Raw genomic sequence first — 10,000 nt, 5'->3', positions numbered from 1 at the left:
ATGAGCCATTCGCGGTTTCACCTTAATGCGGCTTGTACTGAGACATGCATGGCTTAATCTTTGAGACAAGCATATGACTACTGGCAGGATCAACCAGGGAGCTGCGTCAACTAGAGCTGAGCAGCCGGCCGCCCGGGAGTGTGTCCCGGGGGCCCGCGCGAACACGCAAGCGTCCGCTCAATTATTCTGCAAACAGGAGGAGGCTGAGCTCCCCTGCACCATACACCTCGAAACCCTCTCAGGTCCCGGCGGCGCGCAGCGCCGTCCTAAGTACTTGGTCGGGTTCGAGAGAGGCGCAATCGCCCGGAGTTTGGCGAGTAGACGCTTTAGGTGCGACCACCCGTGCTCCCAACTGAGCTTGCCGCTGCCGACAGAGGCCCGGGAGCGTGCTGTCGTGGCATTGCCGGCGGGAGACAACACGCGCCACCTACGGTGACCGGCAGCTCCAACGCCAGCGCCACAGAAGGACAAAAGCCCCACTTGGGTGCCGAAGCGAACTCTCCCAGCACAGCGCACGCGCCAACACGTCCGCACAGCTGCGATACAAACCACCTGCGAGAACCGCAGAGGCGACCGAGCAGCAGACGGCGTCGCGGCGCCGAGCGCCGGGCGGCGGCGCATCCTCAGCGCACACAGTCCTCAATCGGACCAGCACACTGCAGATGTCCACCGCGCTTCGCACCGGGCCCGCGAGGACCTACTTTGGCCGCACGGCGCCGCGTGCAGGGTGCGCCGGCGCGCAGCTGCGCCGCCTGCCGCCTCCGTCGGCCGGCGCGCCTGCCACTGGCCGCCCCCACCAGCCGGCTGTAGCGCGTGCGCCCACGCACCGCGCGGCCAGCACGCCGGGAGGCCCCCCCTCACCGGCCGGGGACGGTCCCACCCAGCCACCGCCGCGTATCGCTTCACACCCAGATGCCATTCACGTTCGTGGGCATGGTGGGTATCGCTGGAACAACCGGTTGGTAGCTCAACCGATCGTCGCCATCACTGATTCACCTCTAGCGAGAACAACCGCACCACAACGGTTTACCAGTTATTCATTTGCGTAACGTCACCAGCAAACGTAGGCGTCCATCGCCATTTGCAAATGCAACGATTGTTGCATGCCTGTGTCAGGTGTCACGACACACTATGTCTGCCCACATACACGCAACAACATGTGCACGCTTCGCGAACACGTGGAAGGTGGCCCCCGTACGTATGCGATGTCCATTGCGCGAACGACTGTCAACCGGCCTCTGTCGCATGTCGCAGATGTGGAACGCAGTGCACCATGCAATCACGGTGTGTGAGAAGAGACGACTACGTCTGACAACACGCGCCACTACATCAACAGACGGCTCATGCTGATCGCCATCCAGGGCATACCACACTGCAATCCAGCTCTTATAGGGAGACGACACGTAGCTGAGTGCACAACATTTGGACCGCATGGTTCGCCGTTGTTGGCGCAGTCGTTGTACGGTCACATGTACCACGATGTATCATTCAGTACATGAGGACCAATGTGCAGTACAGTGTGTGATTTGGACGTACAACATCAGCGGACAGTTGACACAGGCCGTACCACAGCGTAGGCTAAGTGCTTCGCCATGCGAATGCCAATGAACAACTGCAAATGCCAATGAACAACTGCAAAGGGCATTGAGCATGTACGTCCTGCTGCCATCCACATTACAGTGTATAGCTGCAAGGTGTTTAACATGAAGCGATACACTGGGGACCGGGCAGTGCGAGTAGCAAACTATATTGCGGGGGTTGCAGTTAGGCAACACTACACTAATTTAATGCGTCGTATGACAATTACAGAGCAGGTTAAGGCCCAACGTGTGTTGGGTTAAGGCCCAACGTGTGTTGGGTTAAGGCCCAACGTGTGTTGGGTTAAGGCCCAACGTGTGTTGGGTTAAGGCCCAACGTGTGTTGGGTTAAGGCCCAACGTGTGTTGGGTTAAGGCCCAACGTGTGTTGGGTTAAGGCCCAACGTGTGTTGGGTTAAGGCCCAACGTGTGTTGGGTTAAGGCCCAACGTGTGTTGGGTTAAGGCCCAACGTGTGTTGGGTTAAGGCCCAACGTGTGTTGGGTTAAGGCCCAACGTGTGTTGGGTTAAGGCCCAACGTGTGTTGGGTTAAGGCCCAACGTGTGTTGGGTTAAGGCCCAACGTGTGTTGGGTTACGGCGCAACGTGTGTTGGGTTACGGCGCAACGTGTGTTGGGTTACGGCGCAACGTGTGTTGGGTTACGGCGCAACGTGTGTTGGGTTACGGCGCAACGTGTGTTGGGTTACGGCGCAACGTGTGTTGGGTTACGGCGCAACGTGTGTTGGGTTACGGCGCAACGTGTGTTGGGTTACGGCGCAACGTGTGTTACGTTACGGCGCAACGTGGGTTACGTTACGGCGCAACGTGGGTTACGTTACGGCGCAACGTGGGTTACGTTACGGCGCAACGTGGGTTACGTTACGGCGCAACGTGGGTTACGTTACGGCGCAACGTGGGTTAGGCTAAGGCGCAATATAGGTTACATTAAGGCGCAATATAGGTTACATTAAGGCGCAATATAGGTTACATTAAGGCGCAATACAGGTTACATTAAGGCGCAATACAGGTTACATTAAGGCGCAATACAGGTTACATTAAGGCGCAATACAGGTTACACTAAGGCGCAATACAGGTTACGTTAAGGCGCAATACAGGTTACGTTAAGGCGCAATACAGGTTACGTTAAGGCGCAATACAGGTTACGTTAAGGCGCAATACAGGTTACGTTAAGGCGCAATACAGGTTACGTTAAGGCGCAATACAGGTTACGTTAAGGCGCAATACAGGTTACGTTAAGGCGCAATACAGGTTACGTTAAGGCGCAATACAGGTTACGTTAAGGCGCAATACAGGTTACGTTAAGGCGCAATACAGGTTACGTTAAGGCGCAATACAGGTTAGGTTAAGGCGCAATACAGGTTAGGTTAAGGCGCAATACAGGTTAGGTTAAGGCGCAATACAGGTTAGGTTAAGGCGCAATACAGGTTAGGTTAAGGCGCAATACAGGTTAGGTTAAGGCGCAATACAGGTTAGGTTAAGGCGCAATACAGGTTAGGTTAAGGCGCAATACAGGTTAGGTTAAGGCGCAATACAGGTTAGGTTAAGGCGCAATACAGGTTAGGTTAAGGCGCAATACAGGTTAGGTTAAGGCGCAATACAGGTTAGGTTAAGGCGCAATACAGGTTAGGTTAAGGCGCAATACAGGTTAGGTTAAGGCGCAATACAGGTTAGGTTAAGGCGCAATACAGGTTAGGTTAAGGCGCAATACAGGTTAGGTTAAGGCGCAATACAGGTTAGGTTAAGGCGCAATACAGGTTAGGTTAAGGCGCAATACAGGTTAGGTTAAGGCGCAATACAGGTTAGGTTAAGGCGCAATACAGGTTAGGTTAAGGCGCAATACAGGTTAGGTTAAGGCGCAATACAGGTTAGGTTAAGGCGCAATACAGGTTAGGTTAAGGCGCAATACAGGCTAGGTTAAGGCGCAATACAGGTTAGGTTAAGGCGCAATACAGGTTAGGTTAAGGCACGACATAGGTTAGGTTAAGGTACGACATAGGTTAGGTTAAGGTACGACATAGGTTAGGTTAAGGTACGACATAGGTTAGGTTAAGGTACGACATAGGTTAGGTTAAGGTACGACATAGGTTAGGTTAAGGTACGACATAGGTTAGGTTAAGGTACGACATAGGTTAGGTTAAGGTACGACATAGGTTAGGTTAAGGTACGACATAGGTTAGGTTAAGGTACGACATAGGTTAGGTTAAGGTACGACATAGGTTAGGTTAAGGTACGACATAGGTTAGGTTAAGGTACGACATAGGTTAGGTTAAGGTACGACATAGGTTAGGTTAAGGTACGACATAGGTTAGGTTAAGGTACGACATAGGTTAGGTTAAGGTACGACATAGGTTAGGTTAAGGTACGACATAGGTTAGGTTAAGGTACGACATAGGTTAGGTTAAGGTACGACATAGGTTAGGTTAAGGTACGACATAGGTTAGGTTAAGGTACGACATAGGTTAGGTTAAGGTACGATATAGGTTAGGTTAAGGTACACATTGTTGTAAGGAAAGGTTTAATGGGGGGCGGGGCGGCCGGTTTGTTGATTGTGATTATAGTAAGTGGATGCCTGCGGCATCATCTGATTTGCCACGTCAGGATGCACCTTTGGCTCATGACAGGCGGCGCTCTCATTCCATGCTTGTGGCAGACCTGTGTCTTTCATTCCTGCCATTGTTTGTGTGCTGTGAGAGGAGGCAGTATTGTGATGTTGGGTGCACCCCTGTGTAGGACATGTGTGGGTGTTGGTGGCTTGGCTGAGCAATGGTGGTTGTCGGGTGGGTGGGATATTCTGTTTTCTGAGTGGACCTCCCAGTCTGGTTATGACAGTGTGGATTGTCTAATGTGGCGGAGAGGATGCACTGGGTGTTGTTCCATGCTGGTGCTTACATATTGTCTGTGTGCGTGTTACAGGCAGAGAGTAGTGCGTGATAAGGGTGTGTGGCTGACGTGTGGTTGTGATTGTGAGCAGAGTCTTTCAGCATGTATACGGACAGTTGTATACATTATCTGTATTCTGATGGCTCTATCTATTACTAATCAGCGCCGTGTATACGTTTAATCCGGTTCCAGTCGAAACTGTTGTATCTCTGTACATTAGTGACACGGCGAGCCCGCTATGTAGTTACTCGTCTCGGCAGCTTCCACCGGTGTATGGCAAATGATTATAAGGAATCAGTCTAGTCGTCAATACCGATGGTGTGACGTCACATGTCTGGGGTGGGGGACGCTGCGCCCTTCCGGTGGGTCATGGCCTAGAAAGACTCTTCCCACGCAGGGGGCCGTGGACTGTCATTGACTCTTCCGAGTAATATACTTGCCGTACGTTTTTGCGACTGCGAGTGCAACGCTCACTGGTACCGACATGGATGGAGCGCCTCCTAGCTGACCGCTCAGCATCGGCATTCGTACAGAGAGCAACGCGATCGCGTCTCTAGCTCGTAACTGGTACAGCCCGCAGCTCATGTATAGGGACAGCGGGAATGTCGCATATTGGAGATAACTCTTTTTTTTTTTTTTTTTTTTTTACTTTATTGTTATTTTAAAGCCTGTACAGCAGGCAGGCTGTCAGCAGCATACTACGCTGCTCTTCAGCCATAGAAGGTACAATCAGCAAAAACAGGAGAAAAACATAAAAGTTACAAAACTGTGGGCAATAAACAGGAGACACAGAGAAACAAACACGGAGCCGTTCACACTCGACGATAAGCCACACTGCAAACTGTTGAGACGACGCACAAACACTGAAGGAGACGATGGCACTGGTGAACGATGGAGCGTGACGGTAAACACTGAACACTAAACATGACGGCACACACGATACACTGATGGCGGTGATCTCCGGCGCGCGAATGTCCACTGAGCGTGTGCGAGTCCGGGGACCTGCCAAGAGGGCAACAGGGATGAGGAGGGGGAGAGGGGAGGAAAAGAGGATGCCATGGCTTAGGAGACGGGGACAGGAGGATAGGGACAGGGGAGGGGGGGGGCCCGGGGGACGAGGGACGAGAAAAGGAGGAGGGAGGGAAAGGGGAGAGAAGGGTGGGAGGGTGCCCCGAGGAGCAAGCACAGGAGGAGGGTGGGAGGATCAAAGTTGGTAGGAGGGGTAGATGGAGGGGAGGAGGGCATCATCAGGGAGGGGGAGCTGGCGGAAGCCGCCTTGGGAGAGGGTAAGGAGGGTGGAGAGATGGAGACCGGGTGGGACATGGGAGTACAGGCGTGGCAGCGGGCGGGGGTGGGAGAGGATCGGGGAGACGAGCGGGTGAGGAGGATCGAGTTTACGGGAGGTGTATAGGATGCGTATCCTTTCGAGGAAGAGGAGGAGGTGGGGGAAGGGGATAAGGTCATACAGGATCCGCGTGGGGGAAGGGAGACGGATGCGATAGGCAAGGCGGAGAGCATGGCGTTCAAGGATTTGGAGGGATTTATAAAAGGAAGGGGGGGCGGAGATCCAGGCGGGATGGGCGTAACAGAGGATAGGGCGGATGAGGGACTTATAGGTGTGGAGGATGGTGGAGGGGTCCAGGCCCCACGTTCGGCCGGAAAGGAGCTTGAGGAGACGGAGTCGGGAACGTGCCTTGGCTTGGATTGTCTGGAGATGGGGAGTCCAGGAGAGGCGACGGTCGAGGGTGACGCCAAGGTACTTAAGGGTGGGGGTGAGAGCGATGGGACGGCCATAAACGGTGAGATAGAAATCAAGGAGGCGGAAGGAGGGAGTGGTTTTGCCTACAACGATCGCCTGGGTTTTGGAAGGATTGACCTTGAGCAACCACTGGTTGCACCAAGCGGTGAACCGGTCAAGATGGGATTGGAGAAGGTGTTGGGAGCGTCGCAGGGTGGGGGCAAGGGCAAGGAAGGCGGTGTCATCGGCAAACTGGAGAAGGTGGACGGGGGGTGACGGCGGCGGCATGTCCGCCGTGTACAACAAGTACAGAAGGGGGGAGAGGACGGAGCCTTGGGGCACACCGGCGGAGGGGAAAAAGGTGTAGGAATCGGTGTTATGGATGGTGACATAGGAAGGACGGCGGGAGAGAAAGGAACCGATCAGACGAACGTAGTTAATGGGAAGGGCGAAGGTTTGGAGCTTGAAGAGGAGACCGGAATGCCATACGCGGTCATATGCGCGTTCGAGGTCAAGAGAGAGGAAGATGGCGGAGCGACGGGAATTGAGCTGTTCGGAAAGGAGATGAGTGAGGTGAAGGAGAAGATCGTCGGAAGAGAAGGACGGCCGAAAGCCACACTGGGTAACGGGGAGGAGGCGGTGCTGGCGGAGATGCTGGTGGATGCGGCGGGTGAGGATAGATTCCAGGACCTTGCTGAAGACCGAGGTAAGGCTGATGGGACGGTAGGAGGAGACGGCGGACGGCGGTTTGCCAGGTTTGAGGAACATGAGGATACGGGAGGTTTTCCACAGGTCGGGGTAGTAACCGGTGGACAGGACTACATTGTAGAGCCTGGCCAGGGTGGAGAGAAAAGAGACAGGAGCTTCACGAAGGTGACGGTAGGTGACACGATCGTGACCAGGAGCGGTGTTGCGTTTGGGGCGGAGTGTATTGATGAGATCCTGTGTGGTGATGGGGGCATTAAGGTCCGTGTGTGGAATGTTGTCCAAGTACTGGAAACCAGGAGCGAGGGGAGGGACAGAGGTATCAGTTCGATCGCGGATATCTGGGAAGAGGGAGTAATCGAACTGGGGATCATCAGGGATGGAAAACACATCAGACAGGTAGGAGGCAAAGTGATTGGCCTTACTAAGGGCGTCAGGAAAGGGGCGATCATCGTGGAGAAGAGGATAGTAGGGGGAGGGTTTAGTTCCGGTAAGGCGACGGAAGGCGGTCCAGAACTTGGACGAGTTTATAGGGAGGGTAGCAGTTAAACGGGTGCATGTCTGTCGCCAGTCCCGGCGTTTCTTGGCCGCGAGCAAATTTCGAATGTGTCGCTGTAGTTGCCGGTGGCGTCGTAGGGTGTCCGGGTCACGCGTGCGGAGGAAGGCACGGTAGAGACGACGGGATTCACGGAGGAGGAGGACGGCCTGTGGTGGTAAGGTAGGACGGTGGGGGTGGATAGCAACAGTAGGGACGTGGGCCTCCACGGCCTCAGACAAGGTCTGCTGGAGAAAGGAGGCGGCATGGGTGACATCATCAGGACGGCGGTAGGCGAGAGGGTGGCTATCGACCTGAGTGGAGAGGGTAGCCCGGTAGGCATTCCAGTTGGCACGGGAATAGTCATGGATGTACTTAGGGGGAGGGTCATGACGAGGGTCGGGGCGGGGGCGACGGCCGTCTGAAACGGTGAGGAGGACAGGGAGATGGTCGCTACCAACAGGCTCCAGGACATCCACCGTAATGCGACCAAGGAGGTTGGGGGAGGAGAGGATAACATCGGGAGTGGAGTTGGATTCGGGACGAGTATGCTGGGGGATGGGGATGAGGTCGCCTTGAAGGGAGGAGAGGAACCGATGCCACCGCCGTAACTGGGCAGCGGAGCGACTATGGATGTTGAGGTCGGCGGCGATCACATAGGAGGAGAAGGTACGGTCGATGTGGGAGAGGAAGTCGAAAGGAAGAGGGGCGTTGGGGCGGACATAGATGGTGGCACAGGTAATGGTAAGGCCGGGGAAGAAGAGACTAAGGATCAGGTGTTCGGTGGGGTCGGGAAGGAGAGGCTGGAGCCGAACGGGGATCTGGCGGTGGTGGCCAATGGCAACTCCGCCACGCGCAACTGGGAGGGGATTATCGGAGCGGTGGAGGAGATAGGGGGAGGTGTGGATGGAGTGGTGGGGTTGGAGGAAGGTTTCATTGAGGAGGAAGGCATCCACACGGTGGGTAGCAAGGGTGTGCAGGAAGAGGTTCTTGTTGGCGGGAAGGGAGCGGATATTGTTGAAAAGGATACGATGCTGTCGCGCCATGATAAGGACTTAGACGAGGGTGTCAAGGCGGGAGAAGGTGAAATGGGCCTGGTTATTGGAAAAGGTGGCGTACATTTTAAGGTGGAATATGGAACGGGCGGCGAGGGAGATCTGTTGTAAGGTGTGGGGGCGCTGAAAGGGATGGACGTTTTGAAGGACAATGGTGAGGAACCTGATGATGTCCTCAGCAGTGGGGGGGGGACGAAGGGAATTGCCAGGAGGGGTGGGGGCGTCCAGGGGACGGACAGGTACGGTGAGTTCAGGAGTGGTGGGAGGGGGTCGGGCTTTGCACTTTTGGGAGTAGGTGGGGTGGGGGAGGCTGCAGGTATTACAGGAGGGAGGGGATTGGAGGTTGGGGCACTGCCGGAGGAAGTGCGCTTGCCGACAATGTGGGCAGGTGGGGGCCTCGCGGCACTCTGCTGTTGGATGTGCATTGTAGCGCAGACATCTCTGGCAGCGCAGGGATTGAGGGGGGGAACGGGAGGGGTCGACTTTGAACCGCTGATTGAAGAGGAGGGCACCCTCCTTCAGGAGACGGTCAATGGAGGGGGCGTCCTCAGAGAAAACCCGCATAAGGCGGGTGGGGCCGGTCGCGTTGAAAATGCGGCGGACCGCCCGCACCTCCAGGGTGGGATGGGCCTTCAGCTCCGCCAGCACCTCCTCCTCCGTGATCGACGGGCTAAGCCGAGTGATCACGGCGGTGAGGGTCGGCGGGCGACGCGGGGGTTGGGGTTGGCGGGTAGGAGATGGGGAGGGAGCAGGGGTGAGGGAGGCGTGAGGACCAAAACGGGTGATGGGGAGGCGGGAGAGGATGTCAGTATGGAGGGTTGGGCTGGGGGAGGAGATAAGAACAGAATCCCGTCTGGGAGTAAGGAGAGAGATGGGGACGCCAGGGAAATGTTGGCGGAGGAGGAGGGAGAGATTCCGGGCCTCGAGGAAGGAAGGATCGGGACGGGACAGGAGATATTTGTAGAGACCGGGTGGGGAGGAGGAGGAGGTGGAGGGAGCGGGGCCTGGTGGGGAGACGTCCATGGCATTTTGGGGTGGGGATGGCGGGCGGGGTGGAGCCTTTTTAGGAGCAGAGGAAGTGGAGGCGCCACTAGGGCGTTTGACAGCGGCAGATGGGCGGGTGGTGACAGGAGGGACGGGAACGATGGGGAGGTGGTGGGAAGGGACAGGTCCCGGCACGGACGCAGCAGTCGGCGCCGGAGATAGGGACTGTGACGGTGCAGGCGAATGTGGCAGTGATGGTGATGGTGACGATGATGACGGTGGTGGCGGTGATGGCGATGGCGATGGCGATGGGGAGAGCTGGGCGTGGGCAGTGGCCCGACGGGCCACCACCCTAGCCGGAGCTGCAGTGACAGGCTGGGGGAGTGGGGGGAAAGGATCAGAACGAGAGGAAGAGGCGGGAGATGGGGAGACAAAGAGCGAGGGCGAAGGGATAGAGAGGAGGGGAGGGATGGAAGGAGGGGGGTGGGATTGGGCACACCAAGTGATA

The 10,000-nt window shown here is 56.0% G+C and overlaps 1 non-coding gene across 1 annotated transcript in view; it reads right to left on the bottom strand.

Annotated features, from left to right (window-relative positions):
- LOC126435035 (small subunit ribosomal RNA) overlaps positions 1-100 on the bottom strand; it is a 1,910-nt gene extending 1,810 nt beyond the window's left edge. The window contains exon 1 of the ribosomal RNA XR_007579687.1: positions 1-100. This exon is cut by the window's left edge and continues 1,810 nt beyond it. This is a non-coding gene — a ribosomal RNA (small subunit ribosomal RNA).
- Positions 101-10,000: the final 9,900 nt, after the last annotated feature.

The sequence above is a fragment of the Schistocerca serialis genome, unplaced genomic scaffold (assembly GCF_023864345.2).
Source record: "Schistocerca serialis cubense isolate TAMUIC-IGC-003099 unplaced genomic scaffold, iqSchSeri2.2 HiC_scaffold_1196, whole genome shotgun sequence".
Taxonomy (NCBI): Eukaryota; Metazoa; Arthropoda; class Insecta; order Orthoptera; family Acrididae; genus Schistocerca; species Schistocerca serialis.
Note: the sequence above shows the minus strand (reverse complement) of the source record. Positions and strands in the feature narration are given on the sequence as shown.